Source organism: Galleria mellonella, unplaced genomic scaffold, assembly GCF_026898425.1.
Source record: "Galleria mellonella isolate WM207_F2 unplaced genomic scaffold, CSIRO_AGI_GalMel_v1 utg32, whole genome shotgun sequence".
NCBI lineage: Eukaryota > Metazoa > Arthropoda > Insecta > Lepidoptera > Pyralidae > Galleria > Galleria mellonella.
The window spans coordinates 7,827,832-7,852,636 of record NW_026442075.1 but is presented as its reverse complement, the minus strand read 5'-3'; the positions used below and the strand labels follow the sequence as shown (position 1 = coordinate 7,852,636).

At 31.7% G+C, this 24,805-nt stretch overlaps 1 protein-coding gene across 1 annotated transcript in view; it reads left to right on the top strand.

Moving 5' to 3' along the window:
* LOC113510715 (hemicentin-2-like) overlaps window positions 1–24,805 on the top strand; it is a 111,401-nt gene that overhangs the window by 10,948 nt on the left and 75,648 nt on the right. The gene's annotated exons all lie outside the window — the stretch shown is intronic.

The following is a 24,805-nucleotide window of genomic DNA, read 5'->3' as shown; positions in this document are numbered from 1 at the left end:
GTTAATAACATTCCTGAATCCTGGGCACAACGCAAGCTGGACTGTTCGTTTATACGTTATAGTGATCCCTCTTCATGAAACCATAAAATAATATTTTCCCTCAAAGGCAGGCTTGGTTTTAGGGACAAATTGTCTGTGTATTACGAGTAGAGTAACTGTAGGTATTAACCTACATATATTATATTGAATAATAGTTGTGTGGCTTAGTCTGCATAAATATTAATAACAATAAATAAACTATCTAATCTATTCTATCTATTCTTTTAAATATTCAACTATTTACTTACGATTTCCATGCGTTATTAAAGAGCGTAAAATGTATACTTTCTTTGTAATTTATTTTAGATATTTAGTTCATTTATTTATTTTTTTATTGCACAATAAAACTTTGTACAAGTGGCGAGCTTAATGTCATATGGCACTCTCTACCAGCTAACCATTAGGTAAAAACAGAAAGCGTATGAAGGGCAGATATAGTGAAAAATATGTGACATAATTATAGCAAAATACTGAAATAATTATACATATATACACATACAAGTATATACATATATATTATCAAATTTCAACAAAATCAATCCAGTAGTTTTTGCGTGATGCGTGCACAGAAGATGGAGAAATAATTTTAAATATCGTGTAAATTAATGATTTAATTTACACTTTTTTTTAAATAATTTTGAAATAATTTGATTAGAATAAGAAGGATATGACAGTGCATTGTACGGGGTATTGATATATGACATGACATAACACGATCCTCAGGAATGGTAGCGCATGAGTGGAATCATATGCGCCATAGACTAATGTCCATAATGATATTTTAGTCTATAGCCGATATTTACCACTTTCTATCAGCTTGTCTTTCCGTGTAGTTCCGGCATAGAATGGGCCACTCCTTTCATTCCCGTAGGTATCATAAAAGGCAATTAAAGAAATTTAATAGTCGAGGGAAGAGCAAGAGAGGCATAAAATATCACTAAAAGTCAAATTGCGGTTGCCAACCCACCTGCCAACCATGGCAACTACTAGTAAAATCCCCCAATGGTAAACAGCCATAAGAATAGGCGCCATTCCTTATGACAGTCTATGGGAGAGACTTATGTTTTACAGTGAACAGATAACAACTGATATGATGATGATGATGACCAGTTTGTTTACCATTTATTTGAAGTGCCATAGAAAAACTAAGATTTTATCCAACAAAAGTCAAAAGTAGCGACGTAAACAGTAACAAAATTAGTATGGAACCAACACGGGAATTGACATTCATGTCGAGTTGAACTGTTTGTGACATTTAAAAATGATCAGAAAAAAGATGTTTATTTGGGTTTATATTATTTAATATTAATGTAGATATATATACAGGAAATTAACATACAAACTTCTTAGAAGTTGACAAATTATTTTGATTGGTAGCTTAAAATTGAAACGAGACTCGTAGAAGTTTGATAAATTAAATAGGTGGCCGAAATATAAGGTTATATAAAGCTACAAATTGACTTTTGATTGAAGTTACCTAATCTTGGCCGACATTGCGATTCAGTTTATAATATAAGGGTTCAGGAATGAAGTATATAATATTACAAAACAAAAAGAAATTTATGTGTATGATGAAAGCTTGATGAAATGGAATGTTTAAAAAGATAATATGCAAGTAGATATCAATATAAATAATAATAAAGAGCAAGTGGTAGTCTATTTTAATAGAAAAGAAAGTTGGCAAGTGAATAACTAGATTAGTCGTAGTTACAAGTCAGAGGGTAGCTAAGGATGAATAACTGACTACTAAATTTCATTCGCATATATTACTTATCTATTAAGCACTATTATCTGTTGACCTATATTTTGTAATAGAATATATTTGGCTTCTCCATAATAATTATAAATTGTTCTTAGCATGTAGGTATATGGACACTTCATAATTATGAATCGATATGTAATAAAATAACAAACGTAATAATATATAAGAAAAAAAAATTGCAATACTATATAATAAAATAACAAAAAAATAAATAAAGCAGTACTATAAAGCATTAAGTGCGCCTTTTATGCCAAACATTTTTTTTGTAATGTGGTCATTAAATAATAAATAAATAAAATGTACAATTATTTTATACAGACACAGCTATTTTCTAAATGCGTTTTATATAGAAAGGCTCCTCACAATAATTCATTCAAATAGACGACATTTCAGACTGCTTATAAATTTTTATCCCTAAACTGGGCTCTATTAGAGCCTAATTGTTTTCAGTTAAATTCAGTTAAAGTTTCATTACATTGTTCGTAATAAATCATGTCATGTTGAAATATTTAGAAAATTATAGATATAATTTATATATAGATATATTATAGATATAAATAGAAGCACTTAATACAATATGAATCAATTCAGCAATAGTAAAAATAATAATACTTATTACAGATAATATTTTTGGAAGTATTTAGTGTGGGAGGTGTTTACTGTCGATAATTACCTGTTGTTATATCTAGAGAAGTAGTTTAGATTTACCTAATTTTTGTATATCTTATCGCATTGGATAGCTGTTTACTGGTAATTGTTGTACATAGGCCTCCCCCATTAGTGGGGTTTTGCCACTAGTTACCATGCTTGGCAGGTGGGTTAGCAACCGCAGTTAGGCTTTGGTAATATTTTAAGAAAGACACAGCTGCCCGTCCCTCGACCATTAAGTTTCCTTAGTCTCTCTTATAATAATAATAACATACGGAAAAAAAGGAGTGGCCTATTCCATGCCGAGACCATACGGCAATTTTCGTATAGGTAGCCATCAATTGAGGTATTTGCGTTGTCTATCTCTATTGATGTCTTTGAAAGAGCAATTTTATTTTGCGACGATGTTTCATATTTTCCTTGAGACAATAGAATCGGAGCTAGCTACTGACAGCAAGGAATACCTATTTGTTTTGAGAAATGCAAGCAGCTTAACATTTTTACACGGCAACCAACCAGAAGCATTTCTCCAGTATTAAAGGCTCGTTAATGAGGTCGGGAGCAGCACTTGATTTTTTTTTCTCTTCCTTAACATCAAAAGTTTCCCTTTGCGAAACGCTAACGAGAATTTCCATGTTAATTGCCCGGCGCTCCCGGAATATATAATTGCATATATTGTTTCTCTTGTTCCAACGACGGGAAGTGGGAAGAGATTTTGTGATTATTTGTGCTCTCTAATTAGAGCTCAGATAAGAAAACTCTCGTGTAACTGAATTGGATAAAGTTAATTTCAAGTTAGATGCAAATAACAGTTGAGGTTTGTTATTTCTAGTGTTCCTATTTGAAACAGAAACATTGTGTGGTACGGAACGTTTTCGTATACGAATAATTTTGAAATTAGTTTCGAAACTTTAATCAGAATTGCGAAATGTAAGTTGTTGGTATTATTAATGGCAATTAATTCTGTACAGTACAAGTAAACTTAAAATAAGTCAGTAAATAAGTAGACTGACATAAACATATATTGCACAGTACCGTCCAGTACCGAATAAATCAAAACTTGCAGTGTGGGTGTTAGAAAAATACACTTGTTTTGTAAAAACATAATTATACAAATTTACACAGTAATTAATACATTAAATTTATTATTTCTTAAGTAAACAAAACTTGAATATTATTGTAGAATATAAAAAATATATATATTAAAACTAACTAATAGTTCTACTGTCTGATTCACAATCTTTACTTTTATAATAATTTTACAAAATAACTCACTGCAAAGTACATAATTTAAGATTTTGTTCTACAAAAAACATCGACCTCAATTGTGACAAAACCAGTTATTTTTAAATTGGTTTATAAATAACGGATTTATGAGACAACAAACATTAAAAAAAAATATAGCCGAAATGAGAACTCCTGAGTACCAACAATGGTAAATATATATTTAAATGTATAAGGAAGAACTTTTAATTAGGTAGTATTTCTATTAATTAAATTAGATCTATATAATAATATATGTACGTCTATAGGTCCTAAATTATTATAGATATTATTATTAGATTAGGGTAACCCAGATAACCATCAGATGGGCTTTATGCTTGTTTGTCACTATAGAAGTAGTGGCGATGATTAAACAATACTACATGTAATGCCGTTATTACATTTAACAATTTATTTTATCCTATCTCGACGTTGTGTATTTAAATTCTAAGTAAACATTTAAATATATTTGTAGATTGTAACTTACTAAGGACAAAATTGAGAAGCAAAATAGGCGCAAGTATACTACCATTATATTAATATTTATATTGGAATATTTATGTACTCAGTACTCATGCTTCTCGACTATCTGAAGTACCTACCTACGCTTCCAAATATTTTAGTAACATTGTGATAATTAGAGTACATACCATACAATTTAGATTTTTTTTCTATTGACTATTGATTGTTCGAGGGGTTCAATTTAGTTAAAAAAATACTCATGCATGATAATTTTAATGTAACTATGGTATAAAGTTTTATAATGTACTCGTACTTCTAAAAAGAGATTTTTTTGTATATATAAAGTTAGCTATATATACCTATAAAAAATATAAATACAAAACAAAATTACAAATAGATGTATACCTATTACATGCAATATTTTCGACAATAAAAAACCGGTTTTGATGATTATTTTTTCATTAAAAGTCCATCGCTGGTTCTATAATCATTTTGTTAATTTTAATATGTCATGTTTTTCTAATTCTTTTCTTATTTCTTTTTAAGATATTATTACCTACTTGTACAACAATTAGTCCATTACCCTAGGGTTGTCGTGATTGTTCTCAGCAATAAGACCACCTTACTGTATTTATATAATTGTATCGTTGTTTGTTATCTTGCTTATTTCCAATAGTATATCATGTGAATAAAGTAAACTCATTCATTCATTCATTATTTCTATTGTTTTTGTTATGAATTTTTTTGTTATTTCTTCTGTTTTGTTGTGGAATTAAATCTTAAATTTTATATTCATAATGACAAAGTTCAGTATACTACGCAACAAAGTTACATCTTTAATTTAAATTGGCCAAACATTTTTATTATCTGTCCCGTTATAAGCTTTACACAAAAAGCTATTTTTATGTAAGCTCTAAATCTTCTTTGAGCTGATTCAGAACAAACTTGGGAAGTTTATTTTAAATTCTTAAACAATTTCCTTAGATTGAATTACCGACTTCCTTAGTTGAGACAATGGTGGTAATAATTTTTCCCTATTATGTAAGCTTTATTAATCATATATTTTGGTCTCTTCTTTTGTATACTGAAATCTTTTCTTATAGATAATATGTAATAATAATTCTCAAAAATATTTTTTTTTGTACAAAACTGACAGTATATTTTTTTTATTTGTTGGAATTGTATAGTGGATATGTAATGCCTATAGAACGCTTTATATGCCGCTCCTCTTCTTTGTATATCTCTTGTCTTGTTGTATGTCAGATATTGGCTTAAACACCAGCTTGCACTGTTGCGAAGCGCGTTTACAAAACTATAGTTTAGGACAGACAATTTGGACAGCCCCTACACAAATACCAAATAAAGTCTGAATGTATCAATTGGTATGTTATCGCTACCTACCTATTTAGAGTCTGACTTTTTTTTTATGTGATGCTAATGAAAAATAATTAGTAGAACTAAACGATAGACAATGAAGTATGCCCAGTAGATACTTGTATTTATGTTTTTAAAATGAACCTTTTTTTACATATACTAACAATTGTAGCTTTATATATATATATATATATATATATATATATATATATATATATATATATATATATATATAAAAAATAAACAATTGAACTAGAACAAAAAATACATCAAGTCAACAGTCGGCAATTTTATTTACAATTAATATAATATAATTAATAAATAAAGATATAAGTAAAATTATTACGTGTAGAGTTCACGTTCAGAGTAATCTATAATTTTCTTTTCACACAAAATCTTATCAATCATCTAGTCCTCGAGTTAGGATATCCTGTGTTATGAGGAATAGGGCAACCAATAATAAAGATACAACACAAAACACCCGGACCCGAACCAATTCAGAAAAGTTCATTTTTATTCTAATTTATGCTGGCAAAACCTGCGAGATTCAACTAACTTTTAAGTAACTCAAACGAACTTCCAGTTGTTTTGATTACGTAACAATTACAATTTAAAAAATTAAAAAATAAAAACTTTATGCTTCTAGAATATTTTAATAGTTTTGTAATCTTTTATCATTCAAATATATTTTTACTGCAAATGACAGGTATAAAGGACAAAAAAGTGAGAATTTTACAAATATATTTTACCTGTCGTGGCTGAAGACATAACAGATAAGCTGAAACTTTATGCATTTGTCAAGCAAGACATTCGAAACTGTGCCGAAAGTAGCCCATTTAATTTATTTTTTTATATTAATATTTTACCTTTTTTGGACGTCGGCTTTATCTATCTTTAGTCCCATTTTTTTTAATATTTAGTTGAACAATAAATTTTTGTATACTTAACATGTTTTGTGAATAGGTTTTCAATTGTTTTATGATACTGAATTTGAACATTTAATAGTAGTTTCAAATCTCTAAACTTATATATATATATATATATCTGTCACGCCTGTCTCCCATTAGGGTAGGCAGAAACAATGGAACGCCAAATGCTTCGATTCAAACAAACCTCTTTCGCTTCTTCCACATTCATCAATCTTGTCATACACGCTCGTCGGTTACGGGTACTTTTAATTTGGCCCTTCTTCAGCACGTCGCCTATTTGGTCGACATACGTCCGTCTAGGGCGGCCCCTACCGACATCTCCATTCATTCTTGCTCGATAAATCTCTTTCGTAATTCTTCTTTCATCCATCCTCTCCAAATGACCAAACCAACGCAACATTCCTTTTTCGATTTTGGTCACTACATCGACTTTCAGTCCACACTTCTCTCTAATCACACTGTTTCTTACTCTATCTTTTAAAGTAATACCACACATACTTCTCAAAGCTCTCATCTGTACAGCATTTATCTTACTTTCATGCTTCTTCTGCCATACCCACGATTCGCTTCCATACATGAGTGTTGGTGTCAGTACTCCTTGAATTATAGCAAGGCGAGCTTTGCTCGATACATTTTTACTTGACATAATCGAGAGCAATGCACCGTTAACACTGTTTCCCGCTTTTACTCTCCTCTCAATATCTCTTTCACACTTCCCATCCCTCGTAAACAAAGAACCTAAATATAGAAACTCACTCACTTGCTCCACTTTTTCATCTCCTATCATAATCTGGCATGCCGTTAAACTTTCATTCCTCTCAAAAACCATTACCTTCGTCTTCTTCGCATTTATTTTCATACCTTTTCTTGCATACGCTTCATTCATTATAGTCACCATTTGTTGTAATTCATACTCCGACGATGCAAAAAGTACTTGGTCGTCGGCGTATAAAAGAGTCTTAAACAGAGACTCATTCATCCTGAATCCACAATTAGATCCTTTCAAATCGGTCAAGCAACTGTCCATAAATAGGTTGAACAGCCAAGGAGACGCTACACAGCCCTGTCTAACACCGCGTTCAATGCCAAACCAGTCTGTATAGACTCCATTTATTCTGACACAGGCATTTGAATCCTTATATAAAGATTTGAATGCCCGTATCAAATGGCTGCTCACCCCATACATTGCCAGTGTTGACCACAGTTCATTCCTCTCCACTCTATCATAAGCCTTTTCAAGGTCAATGAAGGCACAGAAAACCTTCTGATGTTGAGCTAAGGTTTTCTCTGTTATGCACCTTAAGGAAAAGACTTGATCCGTACATCCCATACCCTTTCGAAACCCTGCTTGCACATCCCAAATTTTACTTTCCGTCTCATTCATCACTCTTTTAATCAAAATCCTAGCATACAATTTGCCTACAACACTAAGAAGGCTTATTCCGCGGAAATTTTTGCACTCCTGCTGTGACCCGCTGCCTTTATATAGTGGCATAATAACAGCTTTGCTCCAGTCACCTGGAATACAACCGGACCGCCAACATTTATTGAACAGCAGACACAGCAGGTTTACATTTTCTCCACCTTCTTTAAGCATTTCTTTTATTCTATCAAATCCCGCTGCTTTACCAAATTTCATAATCTTCATTGCATTCATTACTTCATCCATACTTATATCACTTTCACTGTCAACTTCTTCGTCCATTATTTCATTTTCAACATTATTTCTTTCACTTCCACGTTCAAATAAACTTTCAAAATATCTCTTCCAATGATCTAAGACTTCCTTTTGTTCCGTGATAACATTACCATCCATATCCCTTATCACGCCCATTTTCGGATCTCTCTTTTTACCTCTAGCTGTTCGAACTAAATGCCAGAAAAGCTTTTGATTAGCTCGAAAATTTCTAGAGACTTTCCTTTCATACTCATCCTTACATTCCTCTTTCTTTTTGCTTACTAATTCTTTAACTTTCTTTTTCATTACATCATACTTCTCTTTTGCAATTTTTTCAATGTCACTTACATTACCTTGCATTCTCTTATTAGCTCTGGTAGCTAACAAATCCATCCATGCCTTTTTCTTTAGAGCCACCATTTCTTTCACTTCGCCATCCCACCATACATTCATTCTCATCTTAACATCCTTCCTCTTACTTACACCACAAACTTGAGTAGCTATATCAAAGATTCCGCATTTAAATTCCTTCCAAAATTCTTCTATCTCATAGTTATCTTTCTTCAGTAGCTCTCTTCTTTCATTCAATCTTTCTTGATACTGATTTCGAACCTGTTCTTCTGTCAGTCTCTCTACTCTTACTCTTTCTATTTCTGACATACGAACACGTGGACGATGTCGCCATTTATTGAATAAGCCACCTATTCTCGATATCACCAAAAAGTGATCAGTTCCGACATTCGTACCACGATAGACTCTTGTATCCTTCACTTTCGCTCTCAATCGTTCATCCACAATTACAAAATCAATCATACTTCTCTCAGTTTGCCTTTGCCATGTATACATATGAATCAGTTTGTGACTAAACAAAGTATTAGTCACCACCAGATTTCTCTCCAGGCATACTTCTAATAAACTTTCACCATTTTCATTCACTCTTTTATCTCCAAACATTCCTAAATTCCTTTCATATCCATCGCGACGGATTCCCACCCAGCCATTAAAATCACCTATCAAAATAATTCTTTCATTCTCCTTACATTTAGTCATAATCTCCCTTACACTATCCCAGAAATCCTCTCTGACCTTTGGTGGCTTGGACATATCCGGGGCATAAGCGCAAAGGAGAAAAATACGGGTCAAACCAACTTTCAATCGTATCCAGAGGAGTCTAGGACTTACAAATTCAAATTCTTTAACAGATGCATTCATTCTCTCTGACAAAATAACTCCCACTCCTTGGCTGCTTCTTTCAGAGTCATTAACTCCGGACCAGTACCCAGTATATCGGTCATAAGTAGTAATAGAGCAGCCTTTCTTTTTTGTTTCACTTACTCCTAATACATCAATTCTTCTTTCACTCATCATCTCACATACTTCGTCTATTTTACTATCCATACCTCCACAAACATTCATCGTTGCAATTTGGCATTCCTTTGCCCTCTTTTTGCCATTTGGGGAAACAGGGGAGACATGACGTGACCCGTGGCATAACGCATCGCCGTCGATGAGAAATCTCCTTTCCTTATAACCTATTCCTCTCCCAATGTAACCTATTTCCTTTCCCTATCCGATGTTAAGAAGAGCAGTTCTTTTTCATCTCTAAACTTGTTTTAGGATTATCTCGTAAGAATGGAAATAATACATACATACATACATATCTGTCACGCCTGTCTCCCATTAGGGTAGGCAGAAACAATGGAACGCCAAATGCTTCGATTTAAACAAACCTCTTTCGCTTCCTCCACATTCATCAATCTTTTCATACACGCTCGCCGGTTACGGGTACTTTTAATTTGGCCCTTCTTCAGCACGTCGCCTATTTGGTCGACATACGTCCGTCTAGGGCGGCCCCTACCGACATCTCCATTTATTCTTGCTTGATAAATCTCTTTCGTAATTCTTCTTTCATCCATCCTCTCCAAATGACCAAACCAATGGAAATAATAATAAATATTTAATGTATTTTTTTCTTTTCTTCAAAATATTACCATATTTTTCTTTTACATAAAGTTTCGGGTTTGGCCACATAGTCCCATCGCAAAAAGTTTTCTTGAAATCTGTATCTACTTTGACAATTTTATTATTAAGGGACATCGAACTCGACGTCGTCTATTGTTAGACCTTTTTAGTGATGCGAGATAATCTCCATAGCTATGCGAGAGATTTTCTAATGCGTTTCAATGTGATCACATCACTGATCAAGCAGAAAGTTGTTCCTGTAATTATTATACGCGCATGACAGCACAAATTTTAAGTCCAGTTCGAGGAATTTTGTTTCGTAGAATTCAGTATAATTTAGTATAATACAAGAATACACATATAACTAAGAAAAAAAATATATCTTACCCATTATTTTTTATAAAATCTATTTAGTATTATAATTAAAAGTTAAATTGTGTCAATTCTTTTTAAATTGAATTGTCTCTATGAGAACCGGATATAGATGGTCGACACCGACAATGTCACGGGCGATGACTTGTGCTTATTTATTTTGCAGGTTGTAAGTTTTAATGCGTAAGGCTGTATTTTGAATTGCCTAAATTTGAAAATTTCCTTTTTTTTTAAATATTACTTTAAGTATTTTTACTAGTATATATTTTATCTGAAAAAAATAGGTCAAAATCCTGTAATTTTCCTATAATGTTGGAATACTTGTACACAAAAATTAGAATGGATGTACATATTTTTTTTTGTAGGTAGTATTTAGTTACGCCTGAATTCAAAGATAGTTTTGATAATTAAAATAAAAAAAATTAAAGGTTTATGTGATTTATTTGGTGATAACAAAAATAAATTGTATATATAAATATGATATATTAGTTTTGTCTTATATTTCGGACAACAAATATATTATCTCACACGTCCAAGCATTGCTACAGTCATGTAGCATTCCCGAGAGCCATTTGAAGAAAATAAATTATCTTCAATTCTCACGAGGTAAAACTTTATAAGAGGAATTCGTAACGACCATTTCGGTGGCCGGCTTACAAGTGTAAATATTTGAGTCATAAACAGTCAAGTCTCATGTCTTGAATAAGACAAATTGATAGGAGACCTCAATGTAAACTCTCAAAAGTTTACTAATTAATTGCTTTTCCGCTTACCTTTTTAATGTTATTTTAAGGCTTGTCATGTGATGAATGATTTAAGTATAAATTAAACCACTTAGAATGCTTGAGGAGGATCCTCTTGATTTTCTCAAACGGAAGACGAGTTAATAATTCTCCTAATCTTATTTTGGGAATGAAAATAAATGTTTGTTTGTATACTTGAGGACACTGCGATTAATATGGGCTTCTGTCTGTGATAGAATAGAGCTTACGCTAGACTTTAATTTAAAGTTTAGCGTAAGCTTATTTAGATGTAATATATTATTTAAATTTAAATATTAGATATAAATAAAAAATACTATTTTTTATCCATAACTTTGTTCACGTTACCGGTCTATAGTTATTGACAGAGATAAAGTAGCCTATGTCCTTTTCCATATATAATATGAGGCAACAAACGACTTCATTTTCAAATTTATAACATTATTAATGATGGTAGTTCTAATAAATAACGATTATTTAGTATTTTAGTTTATCGCTTACATGCAGAGTAATTAATAATTTATATGTATATTAGCTGTAACTGTATTTACGGCTTTATCACCATAAATGGAGTCTATACAGACTGGTTTGGCATTGAACGCGGTGTTAGACAGGGCTGTAAACCTATTTATGGACAGTTGCTTGACCGATTTGAAAGGATCTAATTGTGGATTCAGGATGAATGAGTCCTGTTTAAGACTCTTTTATACTACTTTTTGCATCGTCGGAGTATGATTGCAAGAAAAGGTTGAAAATAAATGCCATTTTTTGATTTTAACGTTTATGATAGATGAAAAAGTGGAGCAAGTATATTTAGGTTCTTTGTTTACGAGGGATGAAGTGTGAAAGAGATAAGAAAGTACGGGAAACACTTATTATGTCAAGTAAAAATGTATCATTTGCTCAAGGAGTACTGACACCAACACTCATTATGGAAGCGAATCGTGGGTATGGCAGAAGAAGCATGAAAGTAAGATAAATGAGATGAGAGCTTTGAGAAGTATGTGTGGTATTACTTTAAAAGATTAAGAAACAGTGTGGTTAGAGAGAAGTGTGGACTGAAAGACGATGTAGTGACAAAAATTGAAAAAGGAATGTTGCGTTGGTTTGGTCATTTGGAGAGGATGGATGAAAGAAGAATTACGAAAGAGATTTATCGAGCAAGAATGAATGGAGATGTCGGTAGGGGCCGCCCTAGACGGACGTATGTCGACCAAATAGGCGACGTGCTGAAGAAGGGCCAAATTAAAAGTACCCGTAACCGACGAGCGTGTAACTTGATATTTTTGTTTGAATCGAACTTTGGCGTTCCATTGTTTCTGCCTACCCTAATGGGAGACAATATATAATATATATAATAATAATAATAATAATATAATATATATAATATAATATATATATATATATATATATATATATATATATATATATATATATATATATATATATATAATCACCATAAAATGTAAAATTTAACCTGTCCTTCTGTTAAGATTGCATTATTGCCAAATTTTATTACGTTTAATGATAAGGCTAAATAGAAATAAAAATACGCACTTATTCATGTCCTTATGAATTTTTAAACATGTAAAAACTTATTTCTGTCTATAACTTTTTCTTACAATTAAATAAATTACGTAATTATTTTTTAATGGTGCTACTTCATATCTACTGGTAATGATTACCAATTTCTATTAGGTGGACTGTCAGTTTGATTTGTCATTCTAAGTCTCAAACAACTTGAGACTTTGTATGAACAAGACTTACTTTGTCTTGTTTACAAGTTATTTATATTTTCAATTATCGTGTAACTATTGAGAGTAAACAGCACGTCTTGACAAAGTTTCTCAGATGTATTTATAGTATTAATATGTTGTACACGTAGAATGTAAGTAAGTATAATATAATACAATTAATATAATATTGTATAATTAATTAAGTATAAAGATAAAACAATAATGTGACATATATCGAGCTCCTATATTTTTATCACTGTGACAAAAATGTAATACCTATAATAACAGGCGGTGCTAATCATTATGACGGGTACCTATTTTAAATGAGCGTGCGTTACGCAGCGGGAGTAAACATACATTTTTCCTAATAAACATTATTCCGGTGGCGGCTTACTGCGCAATGTTTCGTAAATCCAGCTCCGGCTAAATGGCCCATTGCGGGACGAATGCGGATCTCTGCTGAATTAGTCTAATAGCAACCTACTCCTTCAATTCGCGTTTGTTGTGAGTTTTTAACGATTAATTTTACTTTCATTTCGTTTTTAATTTATACGCTTGATTGTACAACGTGTCAATCACTTCCTTTCATCTCCAGTCGATTGAGACGAGTACTTCTTCTGCACCAGTGGCAATTAAGAGCTTATTGTAGTTATTATATTTATTTGTGACAAACACATATTATTATTGTCTCATTGATTACGGATAGTGCCTGCGTATATTTCTACATATAGTCTCACAAGCTATTATGTCAAGTAATTTCTTTTAAAATTCTAGAACGTTAATGCATTTTATACTAATGTCGCAAAAAATTATAAGGAGAACAAAGCATAATACGTACACCAGCCTAAGAGAGGGTATTTCTAAATAAACTCTGTTCCAAACCATTCCTTAGATACAATAGTATATTGTACACTGGTCAGTGATATGTGATAACAGTATTGCATGATTATTCTATCGTTACTCCATTGTTTTGTTACTATTGCAGAATTTGTAAATTGCGGAATTGAGGCCCAGTTCTCTTGCGGCAACGGGATGGGACGATAGGATGCGGGCTACCTTCAACTATGTGCCAGCAATTAATGCAAGTTGGTTAGACTACTGACACGTGATACCTATACGTAGCTCTAATATAGCCATTACAGTATATTGATGAATACAATCACAGTATCAACATTACATTGTCTACTCTATTGAAATTTTCCACGAATTAATTTTAGTAGGTACTAAACTTGGAGTCTTGGAATAGAGTTATAAATAAGATTCACACCCACGAAAACGGATTTGTGTTTCGAACGAACAGATTCAAACTATTGTGTAACTTAAAATCATTGATATACAATAATCCCAAGATACACTTACAACGAAAAACTAAAAAATAGTTCAGTAAATAGAGCGCAGTTAACCATATGTACTTATTTCTAACAAAAAGTAAAGTTCAGAAATGTACAAATTTTGTCTCACGCGTCTGAAACCAAAAAGTGTTATTCTCCTAGACATCATTATAAAAAATATTCGACTGTACTCTTGCTTCCTCTTACATTTGTTTTAGTTTTAATTAGGCAAATAAAAATCGTAACTTTGTATGCAAACGTGAATCTTGGGGTTTTGTACATCAATTTTCGTATTTCATGTAAATACGAAAATAACTGTTAGGCGATATAGACACGAATCCAATACAGATCTATTGTAACTTTTTAATAGAATTAGTCCACAGATAGTATTTTGGAAATAATAGAGACTATTTATTGTCTGAATATCCGACTGCCAAAAAGGAGAGTAATGATTTTGTATGTGCTTTTATTACAGAAGAACACGCTGTTCACTTCAGTCCTGTTACGACCACGACAACCATGTTTTGACGTGATATTTGGTGTAAGCCACGTTGGAACATGGTTACGTCGTCGGACGGCAATAAAAATAAGTTATGTAGGTGCTATTTACCTGCAATCACGTTGCGTTAAGTCCCAATAGTGTATTTACATGTATCAAAAACGCAAAGGATTTTATTTTTTTATTTTTAATAGGTAATAATTCAATAGTAACCCCGCCTGCGTTATCGGTATACGCTGTCGGGGCACTAGTAAGGGCTGATAGGTGACGACGTAAGTAGGTCAGTTATCCCATTTGAACGAATTTTACTAAAATTAATCACGATGGTTTCCAGGAGGAACCGCGTGGAGATCGACCTGATAGGGTGTATAGCTGGCAATGGGTCAGTTAAACCCTATTACTAACAATCCCTTTCTCCCACGTGAAGATTTAAAAGTCTTTTTCTTTCTTATCAATGACGGTACCGCAAGCGTATATAACCTCGCTCAGTGGGTACAATCAAGCTCGCGCCCGCGTCACGGTGGCTCATGATTAAGACCCCAGATAAATATATAATGTGTATTTAGGAAACTTCTAACAATAAAATACATTTTCACATTTATAACATAAATAACATAAGACAATTACATCCGCACTAAATGACGAAGCCCTTTACAAGGAGTACATTGCCATTTTTAATTTATTAAAGAGTTATTTAAATTATTCAATGTATTGTGAAGTAATAAGTAAAGAATTTAAATAATACAGCCAATTTCAAAGGTTTGTTTGTTGTTTTAAAATGGAAGTCACTGCCTCCTGCCCCGAAGTCGCCTTTTAACGGAATCCTTATTAGATATTTTACAATATCTCAAAAATATTGTATTAATCTTGTAAATTTAAATTAAGTATACTTCTAAGCCACGATTTTTCACATGGTAAAATATAATCTGCTGCTAAGGTCTCATACGTCATAAAGTATATGTTATATAATCTAAAAGTTTTAAACTACATTAAATATGCTACAAAGAGCTCTAACTAGATGGAAACTTTGTATCACGGCGCCTGCATGGGGACCACTTTCTCATTCGTTTTTTTACTGCCATGCAGCTGTGCAGTGGTGGCATTTCTATTTGAAAGCTGTAAAATTACTCTGTACACAGGCATAATAACTTAGTACTCAAGAATGGTAAAATCTGAGTGGTTCCATATATATCACTATATACTTTGTGTACTTTATATCCATGATTCTGTTCATATCTGTTAACAACGGATCCCACTTTCCGTCAAGCGAGTAATTTTTTTTATACAACTTAAAATGGTAAACAAGCTGACGGCCCATCTGATAGAAAGTGGTAACCGTCGCCTATAGACATGAGACGTATCATGGACATAACAGAGTATTCTGTATCGCCCATGATACCCCCCATGTGTTGCCATTCCAGAGGACTCAGGTGTTATTCCTCTCTACCCTGTAAGTTCACGCCATATCCCACCCTTCAAACCGAAACACAGCCATGCAAATACAACTGCTTCACGGTAGAAACACGAATGGGACAGAGGTACCCAATCAATCGACTTTTGTACAAAGTCTCCCTCTGGTGAATGTACTTAACCTTAAATTCTAGCAACGCCTAAGATTTTTAACCTTTAAAATCGATTTAGTGTAGAATAGCATAAAAATAATCTTTCTTCAAATAGATTTGTTTACAAGCTCTTTTAAGTCGTTATTTTTTTATGATTCTATGGATGGGTTCGGAATGTTGTTATCTATTAAAAAGGATCAACAAGAAACTCAACAGTTACTCTTTTCGATTTATGTATGTACAAGATAATTTTATGTTTCTATAAATACTGTAACTCTAATAACGATTAAGTTACGAGTATGCTGGATAAGCTACACATTGCACTCAGCCATATTTTAGGCTGTTTCTTACCATCATCTGTTTCTTCCTCCACCAGTATCTTCTCACCACGTTATAGTGGGCATGACTTTTTTGCAGCTTAGAATGGCAAACAAGCAGCACCATGAATATCACAGTAATACATATTATTATCATTCCTGAGAATTATGCCTCCATGCTTTGTAATATCACTTTCATACATATACAATATACGTTTGTAAAATAACATACGTATATTCGATTTAAAATAATGAGATCTTTTAAATAAAAGAATACTGTAATAATTATGTTGCTGCTTACATATTTCAAGGGGCCAAAATAAAAATAACTATACATTTAAAAAAAGAAAACAAATAATTTACAAGATAAAAAACTTGTTAAAAGTTCAAAACAAGTCTTTTTCGTTTCATTAGAATCGGTTTAACGAAAAAGATTTGCTAATGTCTGTTATTATTATGTTTATAAGAAAAAACTAATATTTTGTTTAAGAAAATGCTTAAATTAAGTTAAGAAAAATGAACCCAATTTCGATAATTTTAACTAGATAACTAATATATAACTGTTTTTTTTAATATCATGGTTGCAGAGACATGATGATCATGATCCTTGTTTTTAAGTTAATAACTAAAAAAAGCAAGTATTTCACATTACCCTAGAAATGAAAATATACATGAAAACGCATATAAAATTCAGCCTTAAAATTTACTACTAATTTATTAACTTTTATATAGCTTGTAGGCGGCTATCGACTTTTCACCTACGACAAAAAAGTGAGATGTAAGTTAGCGGCCTATCTGTACTTCCAAATAATTGTTTGTCCCTTTCTATTTGTAGGTTGATATAATCAAAATTATTTTTAGCCGTTTGTTGGGTATCAGATTATTGAAGGCTTTAGTTGATTATTACAACTAAAATTTCGAATTTATAAGCATAAAGATTCGACATTTGATATGTCGATATAATGAAAATGTTTGTAGGCGAGACAAAACCAATATATTTATTTTTTCTTTATTTATGTTCACGACTTTAACCTCTTATAGGGCAGTTAGAAGTATTTGTGACTATATACGATTAAGGGAAGGTAACATTCGACATGCTTACGTTTTCTAATTTAAAGTTATTCATATTATAATTTGATTAATATTTTATAATTCTGATCGATAAAAGATAGTTATGACAGACACATATTAGGTCCATCCTGTCATATTACAATGCATTATCGTGTATGTACGTTTATATACGTATATGTATTTTTATAATATATATTTATATAAGTAAGTGATATTTGTATAATGTATTCTTGTAAGTATATTTATATGATTATAATGTGTAGTAATTCTCTATTGTATATATTATATAATTTGTGAGTCAATATAGATACGTCTGTAACTTATCACCCACAACAGTTTTTAATATTCCTCACCGCATAATTACATTTTTGTTTCTTCAAAAGTTGTCTGAAAGAGAATACTATATAGCATTTAGTCCGTATTTATTATGCTGTAATTAATAAAAAATAAATTAATAAATAAGTCCATCCTGTCACGGCCGTTATAATATTGAGCAGTACATCTTGCTTAAGCAGCGGGCTCGATTAGTTACATTATAGACGAGAAAAATAAAATTGTGGTCATATCAATAAAATTTTATTATTATAAAATATTGACAATAATGTTATTATTAAAGAAAAATATATTTGAAAACTACCAAATACTTCTTAACAGTAAAATCAAGTATTGCATTATCATTTCAGCCGTTAACTGTCCACTGCTGAACATAAGCCTTCTCCATAAGGGGAATTTTGTAAGTAGTTTTCCAGGCTTGGCAGGCGGGTTGGCAACCGCGGCTCGGCTTTTAGAATTTTTTTAAGAGGGACGCTGTTAGCCATTCTTCTACTATTAAGTTCCTTTAGTTTCCTCTTACGACACCCAAAGGAAATGAAGAGGTGGCTTATTTTATACCGGGATCACATGTACTTGCACGTACGAGTATTGAGTATTGTATGCATACAATCGATAACGCTTTTGACTGCCCCCCACGAGATTACAATGGTACACATTTACTTTGGGAGCAAGGCGATCTATTCCATATCCGTTAGAGTAACCGTGTAATATAACTAGTTAAATATAAAAGATAAGACAATTTCCTAAGTAACAAATGATACGATAAATATGCATCCATATCTAATATGTATAAATACAGAGAACATAAAAAATAAAAACCAATGTAATATTTGTGTGATTTTAGTTGAGCATGATGTGTAAATATTTATTTATTCTCAGCCAGAGGTTTTTGTGATGTAACGACAAGGCACCCTAACAAGCTGGTGCATCATTAGGCTCTAGCACTAATGAGCTCTGACTTGGCTACGACAACGGTACTTACTTGTACTTGTACAGTACTATAGGAGAATACTTTTATTTTTCAAACTAAAAAAGATATTCAATCTTTGAAAAAATTATTCGAATATTTAAGAAAAAATATGTGCGAAAACACTAAATAAATGTTATTTACTAAAAATAAAATACTTTTAAATTAAATGTGATTTACAAAATTAAAAACCCTTAACTGAATTAATCTGGAAAATAACATCGATGTACAATTTGGAGCAAACCACAAATTGGCAAAACAGTGTCTACGGTATTATATAGAACTTCTTAGTTGGTCAGTCGCTTATGTTTGTATATACAATAACTAGTGTGCTCTAAAAGTTTCGTTTTGATTGTCTGTATTTACATCTTTCATTTCTTTCAGATTTTTAATGTTTATCGTTTGACATATGTATTGCTTAGTATTGCTTGATTCATGATAGAACGTATTTCGTGTGTAAAATATAAATAAAAAATAAATGCATAAGGAGTTTCTTTTAAAATCAATAATAAAAGATTACTGTCTGTATTATTTTAACAAATCATTAAATTTCCATTGAAGGTTTATAAAATAAATTTAAAAGTTTCTACTTTTTTCAACAACAGAGTTTTTTCAAAGAAGTGGGTGTATCGTTGAGAAAAATCCTTCAATTAATTTTTTTTTTCAAATGGTAAATAAAAGAGGGATGATTAACATTAGTTACTTTAACTATTTGCAGCTATTATAGAAATTGACTTAAATCAAATATTAGATGAAGCATAGGTAAATTACTCTTCGAGAGATTAAATCTTCCATGAGACTGAATTTAGCAAACGCGTTTGTTCTACTAAATAATAGTTTAAATTCAAAGCTATTTCTAATATCTCTTTTGATACCTATTATATAAGTTCATTCGTACCTAAATCAGATTACTGCTGAAAGCCTATATAAATTAAATTTGCGTTTAATACCCTTTTCTATAGAAACTGACTTAAATGGACTTTAAGCATTTGTCATTTATGTATAGGTATATATTACATATATGCATACTTTTTATAATGTAATCTTGAAAAAGGTCTAATAATTAATTAAAAGTAAACTAACTTACTCATAAATAACAACATAATATTAATGCATTACATTTAAACGGTTATAGATAATATTTTTATAATTTGTAATCTACAGAAAAACTTTCAGGTTCATAATTGGAAATTACATTATTTACTTTATGAATCGTCATATATGTCTAACTAGCTGTCTGGTTATATATAACAGCCGAACTTTAACTTTATAAATTTTACGTAAAAGAGATATCAAAAAAAGTCTTCTTAAAGTCAATCGAAATTGTTAATTATTTTTCTAAATATAAGTGCTTCTTATGAAAAACATGAAACCCCAAAATTTATCTTTCCGTACATACCTTAAGTATAGTACCATCTGTGATTTTTAGTACCATTTTACTATTTTTTATAAAAAAAAAAAAATAATATTTAATCAAAATTAATTTATATCTATATATATGAGGTAACTCGACAATTATATTAAATCGAATCGTAACGTATCGAAGTCAAAATTATATAGATAATACAGCTTGTATAGCAAATATTCATTGGATAAATTATTATACTATTCTCGGAATTTACATGATTGCCAAATGCACACACATGGATTACTAATTTTACCAAATATGTAGCTAATCAATTGGTAGATATATAATTATTAACACAGAATCCAAAATAGCATTATTGATTATGTTGTGTTCCGTTATGTGTATATTCTGTCATATTTGTAATGAAACTTGTTATATATTGATATAATGTATATTAACGTATATATGTATATTTATTAGAAATTAAAATTGTTATCAGTACGTAAAACTAAGAACTTATTCTTAATAAAATACATATTATAATTAAAATAATATTTTGTGAATCAAGAATAAAAAAAGACAGTAGAAAATTCACAAACTTCTATATTCTCAATAGTTGCACGTGTCGTGTTAGTAAGGAAGGTTAAACATTTTTTGTAATTTTTTGATCGGATACTCTTTTTAAGGGATGCAAATGTTTTCAATTTTACCCTGTGTGTACAATAAACATACTATCGCCGCTCATATTATAGGCAGTTAAGATATTTCAGCCGTAATGGTTGCGGGCCACTGTCATAACTTTACTGCCGTACTAAATTCTCTCAGTCGAACACAGGCGTAAAAGTTCCAGGTAAAGTTATTAAACTCTAAATTTTACAATTAGCCAAGCGTGTTCGCGGCGCAAAACTTCTATATTTTAGCATAGGTGAGAGCCAGTTTCTAATATGCCGTGAAATATATGGGGTCTCTATTTCCTACTGAGAATTTAGGTTACAGCTCCAACAGTAGCGGAAGGCGGCGATAAAACGGTAACACTGTTGTTGCAAGAGAACTAAGCTCCAAGCTCTAACTTCCGTTTGCTTTACCCCACTATTTTCTTTCATTCCTTTTACATATTTAAACCTTTACTGGCTGCGATAACATTTTTTATTATACGATGTAGTGCTAAAAATTGCAGTAGAATATTTTAACAGAAATGTTTGCAAATATGACAGTGAGTCTATTATATTTATTTTCCAAAAGTGTAACCTCTTACATTTTTGATCTCAGTTTCTCGATCAAAAATCTTTAATCTATAAAAAAAAATTGTGATATGTGATTGAGTGTGATATGATAAAATTGGTGGTAAAGTATGGATAAGGATAGATAAAATATTAATTGTTTCATAATTTAATCTGGTCGCCATATTAGAAACCGCATCTCTAGCGGTAAACTTGCGATGAGGCCCGAGGGAGCGATCAACTATACTTACTTTGCGTTAATAACTGTGCTCAGACCTGTGTCAAGGTTCGCTGGAGACGAGCTTCATAGAAATTATTTAGTTTAAGCATTTCATTTTGAAATTTTCATCTGGTAGAAAAACATAATAAAAAAATTTCCAAGAATAATAAAATGTAAACTATAATCTATTGATGTTTTTATGATGGTTTTATGATATCCAAATAGATTTAGTTTGTTTGAAGATCATACAAATGTTACTTGTATTTTTATTTCTTTATTATTTCAGAATTAAACGAAAATATATATGTTGTGTACAGAGGACATCATTAATATTAATAGATCGAGTTCAAGACAAGTTGTTTTATCTTCTATTAATAATTATACATAAATAAATAAATAGTGCAATTTAACTGTTAAGCGATCGTTATTATTGTTGTTGATACTGTCTATTCTAATATTACATATCTTTAGAATTACTTATTATGTTTTTTTATGCAATTTAGAATGGCAAGCAAGTTGACAGCTCACATGATGAAAAGTGGTAACCGTCGTCCATATACATGAGCAGTACCATGGGCATAACAGAGTGCACTGTTTCGCCCATGATACCCCCCCCCCCCCCCCCCCCTGCGTTGCCATTCCTAAGAACTCTTGTGTTATTCCTCTGTACCCTGTAAATTCACTACCATATCCCACCCTTTAAACTGAAACACAACCATACAAACACAACTGCTTCACTGTAGAAACACAAATGGGACAGAGATACCCAAGCAAACGACTTTTGTACAAAGTCTCCCTCTGAAAGTGTGTGTTGTGTGTTTTTTGTTACCGGTCGGTTATGTATATGTGTTAACCAATTGCAATTTCATACTTTTCCTTCTTTAAAAATCTTAATCAGATTATTAAGAATATTTTTTTTTTAAAACATTGTAACATTTAAAACTTTTCAAGTGAGGCTTACATCAATAAAACCAATTTTTATTTATTACTTCTTTTTTACGGTCTACGTGACCACAAAATATTGATTGACTAGGAAAAAAAGAAAATTTTTTCAATCCTTTATATGCCAAATTTAATAAGGATTGGTTGGGCCAATGTACGCGCCAAGAAGTAACAAACTTATTTTCATATTTATAAAGTTAACAAAGATAAAATAATTCTTGCGGTATCTCTACTCACTTTATATAATAAATTATACAACGATAATACATTTGGAATTGATGCCTTTCTGTAGAAAAAAGGCTTAAGATAACATTATATGATTAGAATAAGCATAATATTACTTATTCAAAGATCGAGCAAGATCACTGTCATATTGCTTTCAAATAGATCGGGCGCTTTAAATAAGTACATATGTTTTGTTTACAAAAATATGAAAACTGATTTTTATAAATAACAGTTTGAAAAAATTTTTAAAATATCGGAAGTTATATTTTATAATTGTGTATTGATACACAGTTATACTTTATAACTGTGTATAAATACACAGATTCTATATTACGTAGATACTTAGATTTGTTCATGTCGTCTGAATAGTAGTTTTAACTAGAATGTAAAGTACACAATACTCCAGCTAAACATCAAGGGCAAGTGCTAATAAAAGTGTAGGAATGAGATAGCACTCTTGGCTAAAGAACCTGCGGGAGTGTTTTGGCTGTAACACTACCTCGCTCTTTAGAGTGGCAGCTTAAAAATTACCTTTATGTTTTCCAACCTCCGATAGCATTGGAACTTAAAGAAGAAAAAGAAGAACCTGAAATAGGGAGATTTGGTAGAAATCCTTTCAATATTTATGTATATCACAAAACGCATTGGAAATACCGTGATACCTCTCATTCTGAGAACTTTTATCACATAAAACTATCATATCACAACTTTTGAGTCGAAATATGACTATGCAAGCATCGCTATTTTGTAATTATTATTCTAGCCCCGTGTGGTCCCGACATAGAATAGGTAACCCCTTCTTCTATCACTTCCTTGGGTGTCGTTAGAGGCGATTAAGGGAGGGTGAGGGATGTGCAGCAGCGTCTTTTTCAAAATATCTGAGCCTAACTGCGGTTGCCAACCCGTCTGCCAAGCATGGCAACTACTGGCAAAACACCCCAAGGGGGAGGCTTATGTTTAGCAGTGGATAGTTGAAGGCTAATATAATGATGATGGTGATGATGAAGCATCGTTATCGCACCGAAACGCCCAGGCAGACATATTTTGTACAAACTTACCCTCTGGTAATATATAAGATACTTTTTTTCTACATTTAAGCGGGTAAAGCTGTGGTACACAACTGATAATATTAAAAAAATACAGATGCATGTGACTTCTAGGGATCAAACAATATTAGGTATTGATACTTATTTCTTTAGGAGAGTACCATTAACTTATTAAAATATTCAAGTATTCGAAATGCTATTGAAGCGTAAATCTCAGAGTCGATCGTAAAAACTGTTCCCCTGAGCAAAGAAAGTAACTCTGTTTCATTGGATCTGAGTCGTACCATTGTCCTCATACGCACTCCGAGAAAAAGAGCAATTTCTGAGATTTCCGAAGGGCTTAGCTTCATTTCCTTTTATATCTCCCCAGATACTAAATTCGTTCAGCCAATAATAAAAAATCGTCGGGGACAGTCGAAATGGACTTGACGTAAAATTTACTCCCAATCCCTCGGGCAGAATGGACATTATAACCCACTTACGACCATACTTTGATGGGCTGATCAAACATTATCGGAGATTATACCACGCTTGAGGATATCGAAGAATTTTAATTAACACAAAAGGGTCATCTGCATAACAATTTTCGTTAATTTGGTATTCATTTACTCTGTAACATTTATTTTTGGATATTTTATTTTTAAATAACGAATTTTTTTAAAGAACAGATTATTGCTTCACAAGAATATTCTGCAGCTATTGTTCTTTTAAATTTTATTCTTCAGTTTTACAAGAGAG